This window comes from Strix uralensis, chromosome 3 (genome assembly GCF_047716275.1).
Source record: "Strix uralensis isolate ZFMK-TIS-50842 chromosome 3, bStrUra1, whole genome shotgun sequence".
NCBI lineage: Eukaryota > Metazoa > Chordata > Aves > Strigiformes > Strigidae > Strix > Strix uralensis.
In genome coordinates, this window is record NC_133974.1 from 132080547 (window position 1) to 132105012 (window position 24466).

At 40.5% G+C, this 24466-nt stretch overlaps 1 long non-coding RNA gene across 1 annotated transcript in view; it reads right to left on the reverse strand.

Annotated features, from left to right (window-relative positions):
• The window catches only part of LOC141941543 (uncharacterized), a 168973-nt gene that overhangs the window by 143355 nt on the left and 1152 nt on the right, over nt 1-24466 (reverse strand). The gene's annotated exons all lie outside the window — the stretch shown is intronic.

Here is a 24466-nt window from a genome sequence, read left to right on the forward strand (position 1 = left end):
CTATCATTCAAGCACATGCAAGTGCAGGAGTAGACAATCAACAAGTAGGGGCAACGTAGAGGATAGTGCTCTGGAACATGACTTCCCATTTACACCTGGGCTGGACAGCGTTCATACTAACACCGGTTCTTACATACAGATCTTAGGAGACTTCAGTCCACACCTTCAAAAGTATTCAGGTGAGAAACTGCCACTGACATCAGCAGGACTGGAGCTCCTACGTAGCTGTGGTGAGGCAGGACCCAGAGTCTTGTATGAGCTTCCAGACTACAGACCTATTGACAAAGCTCAGAGACACCAAGTTCACCACAGTCTCTGTGTCATGAATTTAAAGAGTTGTCGGTTATCTGGAGCATAAACCACCACAAACAACATAGTCCTGAGATGTCTGAAAAGCCTGCAGCTGCCACAGTATACTATTCACTGAAGAAAGGTTAAATCCATTGGAGGGGATTTTAACAGTCACTTTACAGAAACTCACTAGTTATGTTTGATTATATCATACCTGTACCCTGTAAAAACTGACCTGAATCCCTCTTGTGCCAAATGCAAAAGTCTTTCTACACAGATTAAAGGGATTTCATTCCATGGCTGATAAGAAGTTTTCTCCATTTATCTTACCTAAAAGAAATTCTACACGGATCTCAACAAATGTTGAATACTGTCATACTGCTTAGAGCAACATTTTGATAAAATACAGCAATAGGAAAATATATCACTTTCCATAGTCTGTCCTTCCAAAAACTCCGACAATTAGGCCTGTCTTTAAAAAAAGAGAGGAAAAAAAAAGCCTACTTCAGCAGTGCCAAGCTTTTAATGATGTCCCAAAGCAACACTGCTTAGAACAGAAAGTGAGTATCAGATCTGTATAAGAGAAGACTTGGGACAAAAGACCTTAAATGTAATGGAAGGAAGAGAACATTAGGAAAAAAAAATCATCAGGAACATTCCCCCTCTACTCAGCACTGGTGAAGCCAGTTCTGGGCTCCCCAGCATACAAAAAAAAAAAAAAAAGACAGGTTTACTGCTTCGAGTCCAAAGAAGGGCCACAAAGATGATTAAGGGACTGGAGCATCTTTCACATGAGGAGAGACAGAGAAAACTGGGACTGTTCAGCCTAGAAAAGAGAGGGTTCAGGGAGATCTTATCATCCAATATAAATACCTGATGGGAGAGGATGAAGAAGAGCGAGTCAGACTCTTCGCGCTGGTGCCCAGTGACAGGACAAGAATCACCAGGCACAAACTGAAACACAGGAAACTTCATCTGACCATAGGAAAAATACTTTTTATACCATGAGAGTTGTCAAACACTAGAATAGGGTGTCTACAGAGGTTGCGGAGTCTCCATTCTCGAAACCAGAATTCCCCAAACTCCTCAATTTTCCTTGGTTCTTTTTAAAAGTGCTGATAGAGATCAAATTCTACTCAATTAGGTCATGTCAGAATCATTAAACTGCAAAAAAGATCAACAAAAAGACAAAACTGCAGACCAGATGTAATATATGCTGAAGTACCATGACTGTTTGTCTACTTAAGACTGTTCTCTACCTGATCCCTTAGCACATATAGGGGAAACTTTAAGAGGGGGATTCAGACTGACTAATGCCCACCTAAAATGTTATTGCCTAAACTGGACTTACTCACCTACTTCAATAGCAGACACACAAACAAATGGTTATCGTGGACTAAAAAGACTTGCTTTTGCCTCCGTGTTTGAATCAGAAGGAATAAGACAACTGGTTCTGAGTAGTACCGAATTTGAGAGTTAGAAATGGGTCTGATCAAATACAGATTCAAAAAATCTGCAATTAACATCAAATACTGACATGAACTCTTCAGTTTAATTCCATTTGTATCATTCTTTTGTGCAAAATGCCTGAATTTAATAGCAAAGCTTCCAGAATAGAACATAATCTATGTAAAAGTGTCTTGCTCCTACACAGGAACTAGATCTGATCCTGCAACTATTTAAGAAATTGGCAGGATATATTAATTATGTCCCCAAGAACAAGGTTTGGCCAACTATCTTTAGTGCCTCTGTGTAACTAAGCTTTAAATAAGTCTGCAGTGTGTAGGCAACAGTGTGCAGAAGTCAGCAAGTGGCACTTAAAAAGCACAGCATCAATTCGCAGTACTTAGCAAACAGCCATGGTTTCCGTGGTGGTTATAAGGAATTTGCCTTTGAATCTGCATTAAATAGCCAAATTTTCTACATCCTGTTTGATGCATTTAGAAAACATCTGTTTTGATTAACTTGAAATCAGTGCAGCACGTTAACATCTCAGAGGAAATTAGGTTCATTTAATATGGATTTTAAGGCTGTGTTCCCCTTGCTTTAGTGATATCAGAAAGAGCTTTATATTTAGAAGTTGTGCTTCTGCGATGGCTAGCGATGGTGGAAACAGAGTACTCTGAGCACAGAGTAAGATATGCTGAGCCAAGATACGCCTTGATTTACTTCCCTGGATAATAATTCAAGGGAGAAATTGGCCAAATGAGAGTTAAATCCTGTGGGATCCAGATTCTAAATGGGATCCTAAGTGGTGTAGTTTCCCTTTTCCTGGTTTCCCTTATAAAGACAGAAAACAGCAAGAACTTTCACAAGCTGATCTTCCTGGTTTCAGACACTCAAGGAAAGGGGTGACACCAGTCAATTCTGAGAAGAAAAGGAAACAAACTGAAGATGGCTGCCACCATTTTGTGTTTAAGAATCACTCCCAGAGTAAAATACATTTTCAAACGTGTCTGTGGGGGTACAGCAAGCTATGATGGGCTTTCTCCACAGAAAAGGTAACTTTCTTCTGCAGAAGAGAAAAAAAAAATGCCAAAGCCAGCAGTAAACCCATTTGAAAATGCCTCTCCGGTATTACAGGTGATGTAATTCAGTTGCCTCACATTTCAGTACTCCTCTGTAGGCAGCTATCTCTGGTTTGTTGAAAGCTCTCAATCTGTCCCACTGCCTCCTCCAAAGGAAAAGAAGGGCACAGGCATCTCCAGAATCTTCAAGTGTGGTTCACTACGGACATCTAAATGGTCAGGCAAGACTGGCTCAGTGGGACCACATGGACACTGAAACAGGCTTTTGAGGTACTTAAGCAGATTAGTAAAATCAAACTAATATAGAAGTACCTGTGTTAGCATCTATGGAAAACCTTCAGAAGGCTGTCACTAAAATATATTTTATCTATTGGATGTTACCAGACTCCTGCAGCTAAGATTTTCAAAGCAGCTTAAAATTATGAGTGAGTTTCCATAAAGTTTGGGTAACAAAGCTCCCTCGAGCTGACTTGAAAAGATCTCCTGTGTCTGTTCAGCCTTCTGAGATGAGAACTAACCTATCATGTATTTCTTCACATTGGGTCCAGCTCAGCAAAGAGGGCTTCAACTGGGAGGTTGTACATGTTGCTGTACTAATGATGGCTAGTCTGAGTTCTCTGGTGAAGCTTAGCAGTCGGTGAAGTTTCCAGGGTTTAAGCTTCTTACGATGGCAATCATAGTAAGGCAATTTTGCAGACCTTAGTTTCATATTTCCCCTCTCATTTCAAAAAACCATCTAGTTTTCAACACAGCTCTAATGATAACTTCACAAAACTCTGTGGTTTTGCTTTGTAGATCATTTAAGTATTTTGTCTCAAGTTGTTCCACAGCTCTACTGTGTCAGCTACAAATGAATCAAAGAAATCTCATAGCAAAAGCTGTTTGAAACTGGTAATATTCTTCTGGATTCTCAGTGGAACCACCAATTTTGCCTGATGAGGTTCACTCGAAAGACTGCATTGACTTAAGCAAATCTTTCAACATGCATGGCAGGAGTTTAAAGTTTCTAATGAACCATGAAACCAGGCAAGTTTCATAGGAGCTTTTTGAGAATGCTTTTCTTAATTCTAGCTCCACGTCACCTAACAATTTTGCCACCAATCTCATGATGCACAAGACTCACGGGAGAGTTGTACAAGCTGTTGCGGAAAGCTATGACAACCATATTAGAATATACAGCAGGCCCAGGGAGACCAGAAGTTATTCACCATCTTGTAGGCCAGAGCTCCAAGGGCCAGTCAGAGAGCAAGATAAGTACTGTTCAGAGCAACACTGATCTCCTGTAACAAATAAGAACTAGACTTTTTTTCTTTTTTAAACAGGGTTTTACTGTGAAACGCCAATTCATCAATACTAACGATGCACTTGGATCCAGGATATGATTTCTGGATGGAGAGAGGGACTCTGAATTGCCATGTATTCTCTGGCATGCTCCTGAAGTGGCTTTTAAGCTCACTTTTTTTAGAAAGATTAAAAGCTACAGAAAACAATTCAGATGCTGAAATTCAGGATGAGGGTTTTGCTCTGCCACAGTGTTCCTACACAAGTTAGTTTCTCTGTGCTCTATCTTCTCATTTTCCAAGCAACTGAGATTTCCTACCTCATGGAAGTCATGTAAAGATAGAAGCTTTAATGACTTCCTGGTGTTTAGCTGTAACAAGGACTGGGAACATGAATACTTCATGTACATTATCAAGACGGTTTAAAATTTACTACGAGTCTCACCAATGCTATCAAAACATACTACTGGCCATGGGTCAACACAAGCATGTTGAGTGAAGTTGGAAGCTTGACCAATTTGAAGCCAGGTTTTAGTTTATGCCTGTACTCCATCCCAGGATGCTAAGCATAAGCAGAGTGATAATGACTTTATGTTCATTTTGAAATCCAGAATATGCATCAGCATATAGCAGTTATCTCCAAGCAATGACAGAACAATCATTTTTCTTTCTAATTGAACTGAAGAATTTACATGCAGATTCTGCCACACCAGAGCTTGGAGAGGTCTCTTTAGCAGCAGCCCTGCTAAAGATCTGCTACTCGGTCACAACTGCCCAGTGTGCAAATATAAACCTGCTGCAGCTCCTAACAGCAACTGCATTTATCTTTCAGGTTACAGAAGTGGCAGCTCCACCAAATTCCAGTTGCTCTTCACTAGCCAACTCTGGACTGATCTTGCACTCCCTTTTACTTCAGTTTAAACTTTGTAATCTGTATTTCTCTACTTGCTTCTCAAAATTCTTCTTTATCTATATAAGAAAAGATAAATGAAAGAAAGCCGCCTTATGTTCTTTTTAACATATTAGGTTAGAGGACAAAGATTAGAAACCTCTTGGTGACACAGACTGGAGTCAATTAAGACAAAATATTCTGTGTGCATACTCTCCTCAAGGCAATATCTGCAGCTAGTATGTAATGCAAACCATGTTAAGCAGCTATGTCTAGCCTGATTTCTGTCCAGCTACCAAGGATTCTGACTGAATTTCACCAGACAGAAATGTGCAATTTTTTTGTCATTAGAGAGCACCCAGGGAAGTAGCACAACAAAATGCTTCCTGCTGCTGTTAAACGCAGGAGGCTGTGATTTCAGCTCAGTCATCTGCTCTCACATTGAGTAATCCACAAATATTTGAGCTTTCTGGCAGCGTAAACCCCCCCACAGTAGCAGTCTTTTTTTCTAAATGGTCCGAGACGTTTCCATGTTTGCCTTCTCAGGCTATTGATAGTAAACTGCTTAACAGGAGGGGGCATCTGTGATGCTTTTCCTGATTATTGATAACATCTAGAAGGCTTAAACATGGCCTTTCCTGCTTCAGTTTTTAGAGGAGGTTAATTGAGATCAGATACTTAAAGCTGGACTTAATAGCAACACAGTAAGTGCACAGTCCAGACTATGAAAAAAAAAATGTTAAAAAATATTTGGAATAGCTAAATATATCCAGATCAGCTACACATGTTAACTTCAGAGCACTTAAGCAGCTAAATGAAGGACCCTGAGCCATTTTTTTTTTATCTCTAGAGTGCTCACTGAAGACATGTATGGAACTCCAGGAGACCAGAAAGCATAATTTTACTGATTTTTAAGAGATAGGGGAAAGTCTTGGAACATTTAGCTTGATCTATATACCTGATTATAACCCCTACCACACAAATAAGACAGTAAAAAATACCTTGTATATCTGCAACAGAACAAATGAAAATTTCACCCTTTACAAGAGAACAGGCCTACAGTACGTAGAGATGACACAGATACAAGCAAGGCTTTGAGTACAATCCTCAACACAGCTCCTCTAAGAAAACAAGGAAAAACATGGTCTTTGTGAAATGATTATAAAGTAGCAAAACAAGTGCGTGAAAAGATGCGTTCAACAAGTCATTGTTAACGGTTCACTGGGAGACTGAGAGAATGTATTCACTAGGGTCTTCACCCTACACACATCTACCATAGCACAATAGCATTCAGAAGTCTTTAAAGTGTTTTTGAGAGACTTTTTTTTAAATCAAAAAAACCCCAAACCTGCATGATACCGAGACAGGAGAGAGCGCAAGTACTTTGGAGGACTAAATCAGAATTTAAAGTTACATTGGTCAGCGGGAGAAGCCAGCAGAAAAAAGTTCAGACACCCATTCGACACCTTTGGAAAACAGCAAATCAACAGGAATAACAGCAAATTTTAGCCAGTCAGAAGATTTAGAGAGTAGGGAGAGGGAAAAGAAGGCGACATCTTGCAGGACACCAAATTTAGTGGGGACAGTCAATTATTTGTTCTCTTCCTACCCCACAGGCAGAACAAGAATAAAGGGCTACATTTTACAAGCAAGAGAAATTCAGTTCAGAGGTTTTAAAAATATTTTTAAAAGTTAAGTAATAGTTACTTGAAGAGACTGTGAAATCACCAGTCACAGATTTCTAGGACACGTCAGAGTGGTTTCGGCTAATTATTTACTTGATTACAGGTATCCTCTCCAGCCCCCAGTACCTTCCTTCTGTCCCAGCACCTCTTCTTGCTCCTCCTTGTCCCTGACATCCCATTTCATTTCTTCTTGCCTCACAATCTCTTCCTTTCACCACTTTTTCCCCCTCTTCCCCCAGGAACGGGGAGGGAGAAGTCAGACTTTAAAGAATTCTGCCTCAAATGACTAATGAATTAAGTTAGAATTAGTGTCACTAACGAGAACATCTTTCAGCATTTATTAGACCAGTGGCTACAGTGACCTCTTATGCTAGAGCTATACAGTCCTTTCCATTCCAGCATCCCTATTTTCAGAAGTCATGAAAAACTTAAACACGCACCCATTTTGGCCGAAATTTTCTAGGCGTGAGGTGGAATTCGTAGGGACATCAATGGCTCCTGCATTGTGCAGCTTCCAAGCTTTTTCCATTTTGGAAAGAATATTGTGTCAGTGGAGAAATAACCTGTGATCCCGTAGTTAAAGTCTGTATGATAATAATGCATGTGCACAAGGCGGCAGAGTTACGACTATACGCCTGACTGCAGCATTTCTTACCTCTGAGAGCTTAACTGTGTAACTTTAATGTTGTATTACCATCAGCTCTTTCTATGGGATCTATTTTACAAGGAACTTACAAATGGCATGTGTAACAAATGATATCTATTGCATTTTATTATTCATCTTTTTCCACATATTGACATTTGAGATGTAACCAGGGACTTTGCACAGAATACGTCTGGCAGAAGTGGTGTGTACTGATTAATGTCCTTTCGGTGCTGATATGAAACACATGGGTTATATTAGCAAAGCGATGTATGAAATGATACATTGGAAATTACTTACCTATTCCATGAACATGACTTACCAAAGTCAGGAATGTTCTAGCGATTAACTCTTACGAATGCATGTGAATTAAACCACTTCTTTCTGGGAAAAGGGTGGCATTATCAACCACCAATAAGCTGTGATGGGTCAGCCCTAAAATCTTCTGAAGTAAATGGCTTTGACGGTGCGGTAGCAAAAGTATATATTCAGACGACGAGTAAATTAAAACACAGGGCTATTATTATTCCTGTTCAATTTGACAAATTGAAATTATTTCTTCTTCAAGTTTAGGCCACAACTGAAAAAAGAATCCCTATAAAAGTCCTTAGGCATATGCTTAACTCCTATTAAAATCAACATCCCACTGAAATTGTTAAAGTTAAGCACGTGCTTAAATATTTTCCTGAATCTGCCCAGTACTTAGTTGCCAAAGTTTTATTTTCTTTATTGATACAACATTAACTCCAAAATGCTGTGGACACATAAATATTAGCCAAAATTATTAACTTCTTCTGGATTTCTTGGCCTTCTAAAAAAATCTGGTCTGGCTAGAGGACTGCCTTATCATTAAACCAACATATTAAATTTCTCTGACAGTAAAATCTATCTATAGACATACAGTAACAACAAATTAACCTCAATCTGACATGAATGAAAACAGTTTCTAAGTGGTTATCGTTCCTAAAACAGAATCTATAAGCAATAAATATAATTATTTCACTGAAATTGTTAGCACATGTTTTTCTTTTGCAACAGACATGTTCGCCGTACCATCTTTGTTGTATTGATATGTTCTTTAGTAGCCCATTCTGTGCCTTCATCCTTGATTTAAATTTATCGTGACACATTTTTAAACAATAGCAGGAAACCTCACTTATGACTTTAATTATAAAATGGTGTTATAAAATTATATCCACATTTTACTTTTGGCAGTTGGCAATCCTCATTTAACATAAATAACCCTTCTTGGCCTCAGCAGTTCTCTTTGGTTGATTTCAATGCTTACTGTATGTAATTGATATAAAAACACAAGGTTTAGGAAGCAGTTATTGGAACTTGTTAAAAGAAGTAGTCAAGTTCATAAACGCAGTCATTTTGCTATGTTACATGCCAAGAGAATTAATAATGTACGTTTGGGAATAAGGGAGAAATTCTGGCTTTTTAAAGAAAGACTGATGTAACTACAGTATTCCACTCCTATGTTAATTGTTTGGCTCACAAACCCATGGCTTTGTTTCTCTTCCACCCACAGCTGCTTCCAATAATCTTCTAAAAACTGACACATATATACACACACATCCACATTACATGCAGACATACATTTTTAACTACATATATGCACTAATACCAAAATAATTCTGTTGTTCTATATTAAAGAACAAGAGCAAATTTTGTTAACCTTGCTGTATACACAAAAGGAAAAGATAATCACATCAGAAGAGGCTGTCCTCAGAAGACTGAAGTTTAACAATACTAGAGATGAAGCTACTTCTAGTCATTTCTCAAAGCAAATTCCCAAAGCGGTTCACGTGAAGGGGCTGATTCTCAGCTGAAGACCCCTGAGGTTGCACAAAGTTGTCTTTGTCTCTCTTACTTCTGTACACTGACAGCGCTGGTACGTGCACATGCAAGAGTTACTTGCCTGCATGAACAGTTAAGTAACTTCAAAATTAAATCCCCTGATGCACAACCATCACACAAGCTACGAAAAGTCACCTGTACATAATGCAGCAATAAACCATCATCTGAAAAACTGAAGCTTAATATTAAAATGCAATACCTTCTTAACTTGTGTTTGACTATCAGACAGCATTACTCACAGGATTAAAGATGAGCGTGTACTTAAGACTGATGAACTGGAGACAAAAACCAGCCCAGTTCTTAACAGCACTGAGCCCTCCATAACCTTCAGTGAGCTGATGGGAGCTACTAATTATCCTTCGCTTTTGAAAACAAATCACCCAGGTGATCACCCACTTAAAGTTTTTCCATCTGCCATTCTAAGACCCCAGCTTCAAAAATTCTAACTTAAAGCTAATTTATGAGAAAGAACTGAAAGGCACAGAGAACGTTATTTTTAAGCTTCCATTTGGCTGGTTTATCTCACAACTCAAATAAAATCAGTTTAAGACACAAGGGACTCTGTGTTTTTGCATCAGGATCCACCACCTCAGACGACGAGAGGGATGTGTCCTACAAGCCAAGTCACACAACAGGACACAGCCATAGCACAGGACTGAGTTTGTGGACAGACGGGGATCTGCGATGCCATAGATTGTCACTAACAAATGCCAGATGTGGATGCTTGGAAGCAGAGGCAGCCAGGGAATTCAGAGGAAAGCTGAGACGCTTAAAATGTATGTGCTGTCAGTAGTATGATGGGGGAGCAGGACAGAGGGGCCAGATGAGCGAGTCTCACACGGGAAGAAAGAGACTAGACAGACCTGCAAGAAAAAGCTAAATAAAATGATTAAGTAAACAAATGTTTCAATTATGTGCCATTACCCTGGGGTGAAGACTCAGCTTTAGGAATACGGAAAGGGACAAATATTTTTGCTGCCGCCTCTGACATACCCACACAGTCAGCTGGTTTTATGCATCCAAAATGTCATGTAGTTGATATTTGCTTAGCCAAGGGCATAAGTACCTATCAGTCATATATAAACCAGTGTCTTAAGCTGTATCAGGTACCAAAGTGCCTCCTATCCCTTTTCTAGTGAACAGGAACACACCAACACCATCAACCCTTACAAGAAATGTTTTATCTGTGACTTGTGACTTCCAACCAGTGCTGAAAGAAAGAGCCGGCCTCTGCCTTTGGCTACTCAAACCACTCAGCCAGGAAAGCTTGAGGACACTGAGATTTCAAAACCTTCTTGCATCCTCCCTTCTTAAGCATGCAAGGATGGAAACAACCCAGTCTCTGTGACATAATAAAGTTCACTAAGTAAATCAATCTTAGGAGTTTTAATTCTTCTCCATCACTGAACTATAACATCCATTTCAAGTTCTCAAAACTCATCCCTAATCAGCTGAGACCTGCTGACTTTAACTATGGCTCTGCCCAAAAGAGAGGTGCCAGATCAGCCCTACTACCTGTAGAACATGAGAGGTCCCAAAGCCAGTGGCTCTCACCCTAAAACCAGCACAGCAACAGCTGCCGACTCAGGTTTAAGCAGTCTAGGCTGCCCTCTTTCTTCCTTGGGCATCGCCAGGCTTGTGGAAGTGTTAAAAACAAACCTGAAAAAACAGTGCTAGGGAACACGTCGCTTTTTCCCCAACTGGCAGGCCCCAAGGTTCAGCTGAGGAGGCCACACATACTAGCATGTCTTTCTCTCTTCCATAGATGTTACAGTGTTTCTGAATAAATAGGAAGCTGACCTTACCTAGCAGTGGAAGAAATTACTTCAGAGGACCCCAAGACTCATGGGACTTTCACATTTCCTAATATAAACTTTGATTTTGTTATTTTCAATGAAAAAGGGGTGTTCAGCAAAGGGGGTAGTGCTTCCTCCTTACACTTCCTATTGCTATATGCAATATTAATACTTTAACCTTATAATTAGGGATGGTCATATTTTGTAGAACCTGAGGTTTTGCAGACCTCTTGAACTTCTGGGGCGAGGGGAAGAGGAAAAGGAAGTTACTAAGCATGAAGCTCACCACATCTTTCCTTATAAGCCTGTGATTTTCTTTTCCCCTGTGAAAGGGGATTCAGATTCATTCTTTTCAGCCATCATATTTTTCTGCCTAAAGACCTTTCCCCAACACTTGATCTAGATATAGTTTTGAGGCCAAGCCCTAAATTACTGCAGACTGTCAGCATTCCCAATATCAGTGCTACCAGTCTATACTGACAATCAGCCCCGGTGTGCCTGCCTCTGTGCTTGGCAGGGTAAGGGGAAGATCAATCTCCACTGAGGAATTCACTCATCATTCTGCAGAGATCAACTACTACTTTTAAAAAAAAAAAAAAGGCAAACAATTGGCTTTGGCAGCATTCAGGAGGCATCTGGCCACAAAATCCCAAAAGAAAACTAATCCATCAGAAGAGCAACATTCATTCAGTTATACTTTTTATTTAAAAGCAGATTCCATGCAAATAAAAAAAATGTCATCACAGCTGAGAAACTTACGTTTCCTGACTTAACCAGCAACTGAAATCAAAACCCAAAGCCACATCCTCAGCTAATATAAATATGGTGCAACTGAAGCTGATAGAGCAAGGCCTGTCAAACACATCCCAGTCCTGCTCTGATCCTTTTTAACAGTGTTGAGGCAGAACAGCTTTCCAAATGCACAAGAGAAGGGAACGGTATTGCTCTGTTTTCATGCTTGAGATAGGAGGCCACAGTTCGGGTTTGCAGTAGCATTAGGGCATTTTCATTCAAGTTCTTCTTAGAAATAAAGTCATGGACAATGGTAGGCATTAGAAGTGCTGAAGGAGAAGCAGGACAAAGGATACGTTCATTAGCTCAGTATCGAAAAGTTGAATCCTTCCTGTTGGCCCAACAGTCTTAGAAGTGAAAAAAACATTTCAATTGAAGTCAGCTTAAAACTTCTCCTCCCATCTTAACTTAGGATTGTTCTACTATAGTGACCACTGAAATATTTTTAAAGCATCAAGTATTTAGCTTTCACATTACTTTTATTTAGCAAATAATTTAATAAAATTGAGGAAATTAAATAAAAAAAAAATCTAAATCTCTATATTTACCCCAGAGGGGGGTGGGATTTTTTGGATTGGCTTCAAGAGTCCTCTAAACTACATGACCCGCCTCTTACAGAAGACACTTGATTGGATATATGCTCTCAGTTCAGGGTACAGCTAGTTACACATAAACAAGGACGATTTTCTAGGTTCATCAACTCCTCAGAGCACCTACGCTGTTGTGTACATGACTCAAGGCCGCTCTGTGTCTGCAGGGACTCCCATTTATCTTCTTGGCCCAGTAAAGATTCCTTTGTAAAGCATAGGCTGATTTTTTTAAATTATTCCTCAGTTCCCACCTCCACACCAGGTATCAGGGAACGGCTGAACAAACACAATTTCCACCCCCCCAACTTTCTGTGGCAGGATTAGCCCACTGCTGCCATCGAGAGGTACCCTCACACAAGACACATAACAAATTCACTTTTCTCCAAGCCATCAACTTTAAATCCCTCCTTAATTTCAACTTCTGCCATGACACCTGCTTATCCCTCACATGCAGGTGAAAGTTTCACTAATAATAGATGCATAATGTTTCCAGAGAATTCAATTCCTCCTGCTGATAGCTTATCTGACACAGAGTCTTTGCAGTACTGGTGCCAATCAACAGCACTTCCATAAACAGCGCTTTACTGGCTGAAAACTGACATGGCAAAAAAGCACTCTGCTTCTAGCACCTGAGAGATAGTTCAGTTGCAACTTGTTTTTTAAAATCTCAGAAACTTTCATTCTTCCACAAAAATAGGCTTTTTCTTAAGCATAACAAATTGTCTAAAACTCTACAAACCATCAGGCTAAAGATCCACAGCAAATGCCAAAAGGCAGCCTCTTGGAGAAATTTATTGAACAACAATGTCCTCTGCTGGCAGAAACTAGACTCAACTTGTAACACTGAATTGCAGTAACTTCCCCCGTGATTCTGGGGAAGTCATCACGAATACGTCATTAATGGCCTGAACAGGAAGCCAAGAATAGAACAAAATCAACACTATGATAAAAGTCCTATTTGGATTGTCTTGTCTGGTTTACCTCAGATGAGGACAGAGGTCAGGGTATATTCAATGCATAAACCTCTGATGACAGGAAATAAATTCTAATATGATTCAAGATTAGCCTATGTGACTTCATGCCACAGCAAAGAGGACAGCAACACTAAAATGGAATCCAGATTCTCCTGTCGACCTTACTGCTTGTCCTCTGTGTCTCTTCAGGGAAATCAGGTCTCTTTCATCTATTTAGATTTTGAAAGTATCCAAAGAGTGAAAACATTATTGTCCAACTAGACCTTACCACAAAAAGGAGCTGAGGTACTTTCAAGAGCACACAAATGACACGGGAGTCTGGGATTTATTTACAAGTGTTACATGTATACTAAAGACTCAATTTTCAGAGTACTCAGGTTCCAAAAAAGGCATACAGGCCCTCACCTGACCCAGGTGCTCCCAGGAACTCCAGTAACAACCTAACTCCTGTTAATCCTCTTTAAACACAGTGGAGTCAACAGCTGCTTTGTTGGGTTCCTCCACATCCCTATGTGCCAATTCTGAAGAGCCTGTGTTTGGGTAACACTTCCCTAAACACCTGCTCCAACTCTCGAAATAAAAACCAGTGTAGCTGAAACCCAAGTTTAGGTCTACTGCAGCAGATTGCTTCTGGAAACGGAAGAAAAAAAAGCAGCCAAAGAGAAATTCTCCATTTTCCTTCTTGGCAGACAGCTGTTCAGTGTTTCTCATACTCCTTCTATACCTCAAAGGGGAAGTCACATAACCGTACATGAAAAAAAGCTCATGAATGCCAATTATCAAAAACAAGCATTGTTCTAGTTATAGTATCTAACCATAATGCTAAAATTACATAATGACATGCTTTTCCCATCCACAGAGCTTGAAAATTCTGTTGAAATTCAGGAAGGTAACCAAGAATTATCCGACATATTTAGAAAGACCAAACATACTTTATGGCTCAGATTCACTTTGTCAGATCTCTTGAGGTGCTGAGTCTGTTTGCTCTTTCCAGCTACACAAGCCAGTTTAAGAAAAGCCATTACCTCTCCCAATAAACTTTGTCTCCTCGATATCCTTAGAGTACTGCAGCCACACCACTCCTATGACAAGAGCTTTTCTAACTTTCTTCAGCAGCCAATAGAAGTTGTCAGTGGAAGCAACCTCCAACACCTGCAAAATGACTACATTGTTGCTTAAGAACACAGAAGCCGGGCTCAGGATGAGAGGACTGTGAATCAGTGCAGCGGCTCAGAATTCGCAGATTTTTAAGTGTCCCAATGACGGTATTTTGGCGAGGAACAGTGAAAACTGCACCACAAAGCTGTATGAGACAAGGTGATCAAAACAAAGCCAGCAAACTTAATCATGGAAAAAAAGTGGAACTATTTCTAATGATCCTTTAGCTTAGTCACCAATTCTATTTATATGTTTTAAGGGACCATAAATACTTTTATCTGCACTCAGGACACAAAGAGTCTCCCAGTTTCTATATAAAGAAGTCATTTTGGACAGATCAAAACAATAAAGGCACAGGACTCCTGGATGACAGATGCCAGGATGTTAGTAACCATAAATGGTTTTCAAATATGGCCCCATCACCATCCCCCACAGTAGCCCTTTCAAGTGGGAATTACAAATTGCTTACTCGGAGAGGAAATTTCAAACAGGCCACTTATCAAAAAGTGCCAAATAAACCTGTCATTGGGATAGAAGTTACAAACCATTCCTAAACTCTGCAGACATTTCCTGAGCCTGTGAACTCTGATCTTGGCTTCTAATAAACATGACATCAGCTCCCCAGTACTGCAGACACAAGACACATGACCCACCACTATGTTATCGCTTCCTCTGCAGTTTCTTCGAGGATCTGTTCTAAAGCACAACATCAATGGAAGACTTTCCGCTCATTTCAAAATTGGTTTTGGATCAGGTCCTTAAAGGGAGGTCAGAACAAGCACAGCATGGTATCACTGTGTGAGCTACAAATATTATTGCAAGTATCCACTTAAAAGCAATACTGAATCTGAGACCTTAGAGGAGTTTTCCAGGTATTGAACTAGTAAGGGGGTTAAGACAAGACTCCTGTCGCTGTCAAAGACTTATTAACTGCTAACCTCTCATCCAGAAATGTAACTGAGCCTTTAAAGCTCTGATTAAATACATATATACTAGATGGCTACTGAATAACATCTCAAGACATGTTAAGAATGATTAGAATATACTAGAAGATTTCAAACACTGGAATGACCGTCACCTTAATTTCCAGAGAAATTCTGTGAAAGGATTAAGATGGCTAAAGCTCTACAGTTTACTTTTTCCATGTAGGCGCTTCCTTTGCAGCTAAGTTTTTGGTTTTGAAACTAAAGTTGGAAAAGTAGAGTTAAAAGAAAAGCTCCTGCTTATCTCTGGGCTGGAAACTTGACCAATAACCCTACCTGATACACTAGACAAAAAGGGCCATCACTCAACAAGCTAAGATGTCAATAGACACAAAATGAGGGCTCTTGGAAAAATAACTTAAACATAACAAACATATTATCAAAATAAGATATTTGCAAAGACTATGGAATATTTATCTAGAAATGGAGTCTCTACTTCTGCCTAAAGGACATCCTTCGTACTTGGATATTCCTAAAACAATTCCAGACCAAACATGGGTCAGAGCTAGTAGGTTATAATATGCAATGAGTAAGAAACTTTGTGTTAATCATGGAGCTTTTAAACATTAATCTCGATGAAAAGTACATCTCCAAAAGCCACCACGAATCCTCAAGTTGTAAGCAGATGCAGATCTAGAGAGTCCTGGGAGCGCGACTGTCCATTTTTCGTATTTCTGTATTTTCCTCTTCCATCCTCATCAGTTCAGAACCTGTAATTTCTAAAACTAGGAAAGTCCCATTGGTCTGTGTAGGTCAGAAAGGAGAGATAGCTGTTCCATAGCATAAACTGACCTCCAACACCTCTAGGCAAGCTTAAAGCAGTTGTGCATCGATAGCATTCTAGCACAAAGCCGCTAAAACATCCTCAAGTCACAGCAGCCTTGGCATGTGGCTAGACTACCAGCTACAACACAAACTTTTCACCTTTCTCATGGCAGGATACCATCTGTCATTCACTGGGACGCAAAGAGGAGGTCTCTCTGGGAAAGAGAGACACAAGGAGACAAACATATCTACCGCTATCACAAGATTCAGCAGGTCCTCAGGAATCTGTGAAGCTCAGAGCCCCTCCATGCCCTGCTGTGGGGAAGGGGAAGCTCCTCCTTGCTCCTGAAACAGACAAGAAAAGCTCCAGTTTCTGGTCAGGGGATTTCAGTCCAAGGACTTTTCTTCAGAAGGTAGGATAAAATCACAGAAGGCACAAGATCCCTGGCCTGTGTATGCTGACAATCAAAAGAAATTATCCAGTTTACATTATCTGATTATTTAACCTTCTAGTTTCAGAGCTGTAAAAATACACAGATCTCCCCAGTACTAAGAAGGACCAGCAATTCTATACCAACATCACGAATCTGCAGCACTTTAGCTGGAACGCAAAGAGCAAATGATGAAACCGGACTGCCAGGGAGAGGACTGCCAGGGAAGGGAGCTTACTGGAGTCGGGAATTGGTCAGAATAGCCAGGCAAAGCCATGCTCTTACTGAGAGAGCCAAGAGATCTTTAATGACCAGGAAAAATTCAGTGCTTTGGATTTAATGACTCATGGAGCAGTGCAGTACCTCCTACCAACGTGTTGTGGCATTCATACCCAGAAGGAAGTGTGTCAGCTACTGAGTCACACAGGTCTGAAGGATTGGCTGTCGCCAATCTAAATACAAACTATGCCCAGCCCTGTTCAGTCCTGACATTACCGTAGCCCAAGGTTAAGCTCATCTCCCAAGAGCTTTCTAAAGTAAAAACCTTTCTGGTTATAAACAAAACATGATTTCCAAACCCAGGCTACCAGGACCACACTTGAAAGCCCAGCAATTTCCCTGCACACACATTTCACCTTCTAACATCAAAGCGCCTGCAATACAACCTGCCGAAGGGACTGGAAGCAAAACTGATTGGCCACTCAGGAGCAAACTTTAATATAGGAGTAGGACTCATGTTTTTACACTACTGACCTACATTTGTAAATCCCTGGAGGAGGTTTTGTCCAGCCTATAAAAAGGAAGAGCTATAAAGCCAGCTATATTAAGTTGTTATGCAATAGAAAGCACAGCAGCGCTGAACAAAACCAGGCTATGACAACAGGAGCAGACAAAAGCCATGAAGTTCTGCGTAGGAAAAACTAATACATCTCAACTAACAAAGGAAGAGACTTTTAATTAACTTGTTCTCATTGATTGCAGAGATAATTAAATTACAGAAACAACCACATTAGCATAATCAGTTTAGAAGAACCCACATACAGAGACAAAGGATTTTTCAAGATCCATCCATAAAGAAAAGAAGCTCCATTTAAACTGCTTTACTCTTCCTTTGTTAAATCCACTCATGGGCTTTCTTTTAGAGGAAAGAAGATCCTAACTCCAATTCAGTTTAACCAAATCCTTGAAAGACTCCCACAACTTCTAATCCAATTCTTCAGACATTTTGTATTTTTAAGATCATTTCTTTCTTCTATTCATGCAATTACTCATGAATGTCACCTTCCACTTCCAGGTGTATCTCCCTTCCTGTCAGTTGTACAGTAAAGACTGATGCATGACAAGGGCTCAGAATGACAACTAGAAACCAAATAATATAATAATAATAATAAAACAATGAAACCAGACAGAGCTAAAGCCAAAATATTGGGGTGGGATTTAATTTTGGGAAAGGTGCAGCTCATGACTTGAGATCTTCAAGGCTTGATAATGGGGGCTTGCCTAATTGCTTCAAAAGGGGGTGTATTGTTAGGATGAGCATGTATCTGTATCAAATCATGAGGGATCTGCGCTGCTTGAACTGTGTGTTCTTTGGCCAAAACAATAATCCACCTTCCCAGTGTCAGTCACAGTAAAAGTCACTCTTTGTTTGATCCATGAAGGTCCAGCAAAGAGCTCATACCAGGCCAAAGCACAAAGGAACACCTTCAACAGGACCACTCATATTCAGAAGTTAAGCACCTGTTGAAGCACTTCACAGAACAGATTCAGAATACATCAACTTACCCTTTAGAAAAAGGGCTCGTGTTAAGAGGAACTCAGGCTAGGAAGAGAGAATCCAGTGATGGTGTGCTCCTTGAGGTCTACCCAAACACATTACGGGTGCTCAGAGCAGAGCTCTTCCACAAGCAGCCACACAACCCCTGCACACTCCTGCCTGGTAGAGATAAGATGTGACAGGAAGGAGGTGTTTTCCATCTGAAGCAAATTGGCTGGAATAGCATCTGCAAGCTTGTAATACCCCAAACAGATCGGTACAACAGCCAACTCTTTTTGCCCTTAATAAATTCCACACGAAAGCGTGAATGACAGACCTGACACCACTGCATCCTGAAGTTCTCCTGCCATCTGTACAGTACAGCTGCACTGATTCTGATCCCAGATACCCTCACTGCAGAGACTTCTCCTAGCAATTTAAGGCCTTTTATGGAGATACATTTTGTACGAGCAACAAGTTCTACACTTTGGCTTAAGAAGTATTTTTTAAATAGATATTCCAAACAGACTTCATAGCCAGGTGGGTTAAAAATATATATTGATATACACAAAAATTAGAACTACAGAAGCAGCTGTATGGCTTTCACTATTTGCTTTTCTTTAAAAATAAAAAAGGAAATGTATATAGATAAGATTATAACTTTATTGAATAACATTTAATAAAGAAGATCTTTTTTCTCTCAAATATCATCTTTATACTTTAAAAAGCCCAATACAAGTCACCGTTTTCCATTAACATGCAACAGCCAGCGTTTATCAAATCCTGAACGCAATGCCAAGCACACCTATCATAGCAGAAACCTTCAGTGCTTGTGGGCCCAAAACCTGAAAAAAAGTATAAATTGCACTCCTTGATGCAGAGATACCATCATGGATCTCACTTCTATCATAAGGCAAGGGCAAGCAGGAAACTCGGACAGGAAAAGCAAGCTTTCCACAGAGTCCTAAATAGGAAGCGTGTCATCTGCCTTAAAAATTAATCATGCAGGTGTGTACATAAGGTGGTTTTACCCCATGTCTATCCTGCACACCCCTAGCACCAGGCGATGGGGCACATGCTATCATCAGCTAATAGGACTGAGAAGGCCATCAGGTGTCCCCTTCCCATGCTGCAGTTATTCTATTCAGTTATAATAGTCTATTCAGTTATTCCACTCAGTTATAGCCACGTTGGGGTGGTCCCTGTTAAAAAGGCTGCAGTGGCATCTACTGGTCACAGCCCAGCGAGGCAGGCAGTACTCCTGTCAGCTTCAAAAGTTTCTCACGTGATGGAAGAGCTTTTCAGGCTTCTCACACAATTTTTTTTTTCCTCCACTGCTATTCCTTATTGTTGTCATTTATTACTGTTGCTGTTAAGTTGCTCTGGAAATTATTACAGCTGCCTATCATCAATGAAGAGATAAGTAAAAACCTCAGGATACGAATGTGTGACTCCAATCAACACACAGTTAGTTGTATCCTATCAGTAGTACAACAAAAGTCAGTGCCATTTTATCCCTGGATTAGCTGGGCTTCAGAGAAGGCCTACAAGACCAATTATTATTTCCAGCCACTGAGCTGGGGCATTTGGGTCTCCCTTAGTATTTCTGGTTACCACATCTTGCAATATTTTTATTTCTTCAGGTAGTCAGCAAAATCTGCATGAGTGAGAGACAGGATGCAATTCAGTTACAGGTAGAAAGGGAGAAAAAGCTGAACTCAGGCTGGCATGAACAATTAAATGAGACTTGTGTACATGTGTATCAGTGCAAGAGAGTAGTTTGCTATTAGGGAGTTTCTCTTATCAGTGTTCAGCTCTAACTGCAAAGCAAAACTAAACAAGGGCCAAGTTTGAAGAATGCAGTTAAGCATTGTATTATAGCTCTCAGTTTGTAAGATCAAGTGAGTGTCAGATACTTTAATTTCCACAAAGGAATCAAGAGTTTTCTTCTGTCACAGGGAATAAAATAATAACTGGTCCAACCACAAGTGCAAGCACAGGCAAGAACCCTAATACTGGGTCAGGGCCAGAAAAAACAAAAGAGATGCAAGTAATGCCACTACTATGACAACTACTGTTTTAGTCATCTTTAAAGATGACTCCTTTTTAAAGAAATATTTAAAGCAGTACTTCAAGGCTTGAAAACTTTGCAGGTTTTTAAAGAGACAGGCCCTGATGAGATTTTTTTCCTTAAATTAGTTTTTAAATAAGCAGTACAATATTTGCTATTCAGTTTGAAACACACTTGAATCATATTTTCAAGTTTTCTTCACTTTTCTGTCTAGCAACTGTCTAGCCTTGCTCTCAGAGGTGAAGCTCTGAGAAACATGAATTAACATGAGGGTAACAATAAAATCATCACAGTTGGTAATCCAGCCAGGAGGGGGAACGCCAAGGAAAAAACCTACCCTTAGGCACATGAAACTGCAACACAATTTTTCAAGCTGTTAACTATGCTACAGCTTGCACTGGTCAGTCACAACCCTTGTGGGGAACTCCAGATGCTGCTCAGCCCTTTGGAAAAGGCTGACACCAATTTAGGTGCCAGAATATATAGAGAGGAAAGTCTTATTTAAAGCTTCTATTTTTAAAAATCTGCATCTAGCATAAAAAAAAATGCATGTTTGGATGGGTAAACCAAGTTTAGCAACGCAACATTCGCATTGCTTTTGTCAGAAATTATTCATTTAGGAGAGTTGCACAACCCACTTTTGCAGAAGCATCATTTAAAAAAAAGTCTGCTAAATGCATTGCTTCACAGAGAGATGCAGCCTTCTATTCCACACCAAGCGGTATCTCTTGAGATCTTCTCATGCAGGCCCACAAGCCTAACCCAGCCAAGAGGGCACGTTTATGCAGCCCCCTCAGAGGCAGAGTTGTTGCAGCTCCACTCTCTCCAGGGCTGTGGCCCAAAGGCCAGGAAATAGGCAGAAGCAGGTGGCAGGGCAGAAGCTCCCTGGAAGCCAGCACAGATCGCACCACCAGTCCTCTGTGAGCCTCAGGGCTGGATGCCCAAACCCTGCCCTGAGGCAGTAGCCCTTGGCTTCTACCAGGCTGGCCCTGAGCTGGGGGCTCTGCAAGACCTCCCAAACAGGACTTGGGGGGGAACACCTGTACAACTCTGCCTCTACAACCTGGTTTACAACTGAACCACTTCACAACCTCCAGTCATTCTTTTTTTTGCTGCTTTTACCCTGAGAGGTTCCCCTATTGCAGCTCCAGTCTCCCTGAGGCCAAAGACTCTTTAGTCAATCTGCACAGACATATAATATCCAGTTTCATTTAGATCTTGTAAGTACAGCTGTAATATTTAAAATGTCTAAAAAGGAGTGAAGAATGACTCCAGGTAGTATTAATATGAACAATTTTAAACTGAAGAGGTCAAACAAAGGTGAGTATTTATCTTAAAAGCTTCCATCCAAATAGCCCCAATCCAGCTTCAGATAATATCTCAGAATGTCACTCCAACTGAGAAATAGTACCCTAAGGAAAACAGTTATAATAAGAGCATGTAATCAAACAATTATTTTGAACCCAGTCTTTTGCATTCCAGTGTTGGAAGGAATAGTACCAAATTCTATGTTTGCCTTTGGGACTTTTTCTTCACCTCTTCCTACAGCTAAGAGTACGACTGCAAGACATCCCCATCAGACAAAGCGGTACATTAACAGACACAGTCCAGCACCCCCCAGGATAATACTGTATAGTTTTACTGAGATCTCAGAATAAGTTTTTAAACATAAAGGAACACTACTGTCAAAAATTTGCAGGATGAAGAACAGAGGTTCAGTTATTTGTTTGGTAAGCAGCAGACTCCACATCAGCATGTGTGAACCAAACCCACATACGGTTCTGTAGGATACAGCCGCTTTTTATTGTGAACAACTCATCCTATTACCAAAAGGCTGTTACAAGCAAAAGATGTTCAAGTATTACTCTTACATACAAGTAATACAACATGCATGGCCTTTCAGCTAAAGCTCCAGACCTGATGTCAGGATTTTAGCCTTAGTTCCATCCTGACAGGTGTGTAACTTTGCACAGACCTGTAGCCACTCCAGTCCTCATATTCCCTACGTGCAGAATGAGAACTGCTACTTCTTTTCTCACATCTGCAAAACTGTCATGAACACGTTAAAATTTGACTTGGGATCTACAAGAAACAAAACACAATAGGAGCACAGACTAAATCCACAGGCCAACATTTTATATAATGCTGTATCTTGTAGCCTGTAACTTTTCTGTACACAGTCAGGCATCATAACTTCTAACTCATAACTTTTACAGCTCCACAGCAGGTGTTCAGACTCTAAGGATGGAGAAGTAAAAGGTATTTTTAATTAACCACGCAGATACGTATTTAAGGGCAGAATTTTCAAGATTGGCCAACATTCACTCGGTACCACCTTCCTTGTAGCCCTGATTTGACAGGGCCACAGAGAAGGTAACACCAAGAATTTCTGAAAGTCTTATACCATTTAGCACATTTGACAACCAAGCCACTAACTTTTTTTAAAAGCCTGAAAGACAGTCCAAACCACCATTTTTTGCTCTGTGTTGCAATCCCTGGACTGAAGGAAGGCTGAATGGTAGGATGAGTTCATCCTCAGTCATGAAAAAGCAGTGCTGCTTGTAACTGAAGCTTTGCAGAGGTCCACTGCTTCAGCTGAAAGCAGCATGACAGAGGTCTGAGTCATTAAATCAGCTGTCTGGGTACATACACATTGTTATGGTCCATTTCGGGCATCATTGTCCTTGGTCTGTTCCACGTAAGACCCCTCCCACTCACCCTTCTCCATTCCTCATATCAAAGGGGTTTCTGTTAAATGACTCAGACTTTGCACTAGACGTGTCAGTGTTTCATCATGAGTTGCTTTTCAAGCATGAGACAGCCAGAGGGTCAACCTTCAAAATCCTTCAGAAGCACCTGTACCCAGAGGGTAGATACACTTTTTGCAAGCTTGACTCATTATGGACCATTGCTGTCTGCTCTGCACCAAGGGAAACCCTGTCACATCAACCACAGGCCCCAGGTCAGATCCGCAATAGAAGCCTGAACCCTCCTAAACCAAGGGTAAGATTGGGGGATTTACTTACCGTTCCTTTTAATCCAAGTACCGCCTACAAGACTTAAATTTGGAGCTGAATTTAGACCAATGTTTCAGACACTTAGACCAATGTTTCAGACACTTAGACCAGATACTGGTTTCATCAACCAGTAGTATAGCCAAGGAATACCAAAGGATAAAGTATTACCACCTCTCATCTTGGCCATTTATTAGAGAGTAGATTTTAAACACGGAGGCCTACAGATCCACTGTGGTAAAGATCAGCTTTTCTCAATAGCTTTATCAATATTGCCTAGTACTCATTCCAGGGTTTGCACTGATTTTTTTTTTTTTGTCAGTAATGGGAGAGGATACCAGAGATACATACATTACTTCACCTAGAGAAAATGAAAAATATTTTTCTTCAGCACAACAAACATCATCAGCCTGCCTAGTGTGTCTCAAAGGCAGACTTCAGAAGTCACGTCACAAAATAACACAAATTCTCCATGGGGTGAGAGCGCACCACTTCTACATCTCTGCTCTTTGGCTTTGATGCCATTGCATGAAAAACAGGTCTCCAATGACCAGCTATAGGACACGGGGGCATGACACTGACATTCTTTTCTCACCTTCATCAGGGTATTCACTTGGAATCTGAGCCAAAACACTCAGCACAGTGACAATAGCTTCTTACCTTCAAGGCTTTAGTAAATTCAAAGGTACCAGTTTCTTACAAGGGCATCTGTAAATACTTTACAAATGTCTTTATGTAACTTTCACCACAAAGGCTACACTCTCATGAGCAGTTACTTGAAAAAGCTGAAGTGAGTAAGCGTCTGAAGAGACTTGGGGGAAATGCAGCACTTGCAACAAGTTGATACTGTCCCCCACCCCCCTGTGGTTCTGTTCTGGATCCGCTTTTGACACAGCTCAACACACCCCAAGTGGGAAAGTCTGCTTATGGGGAAGGAAGAAGTATTACGTCTAGTAG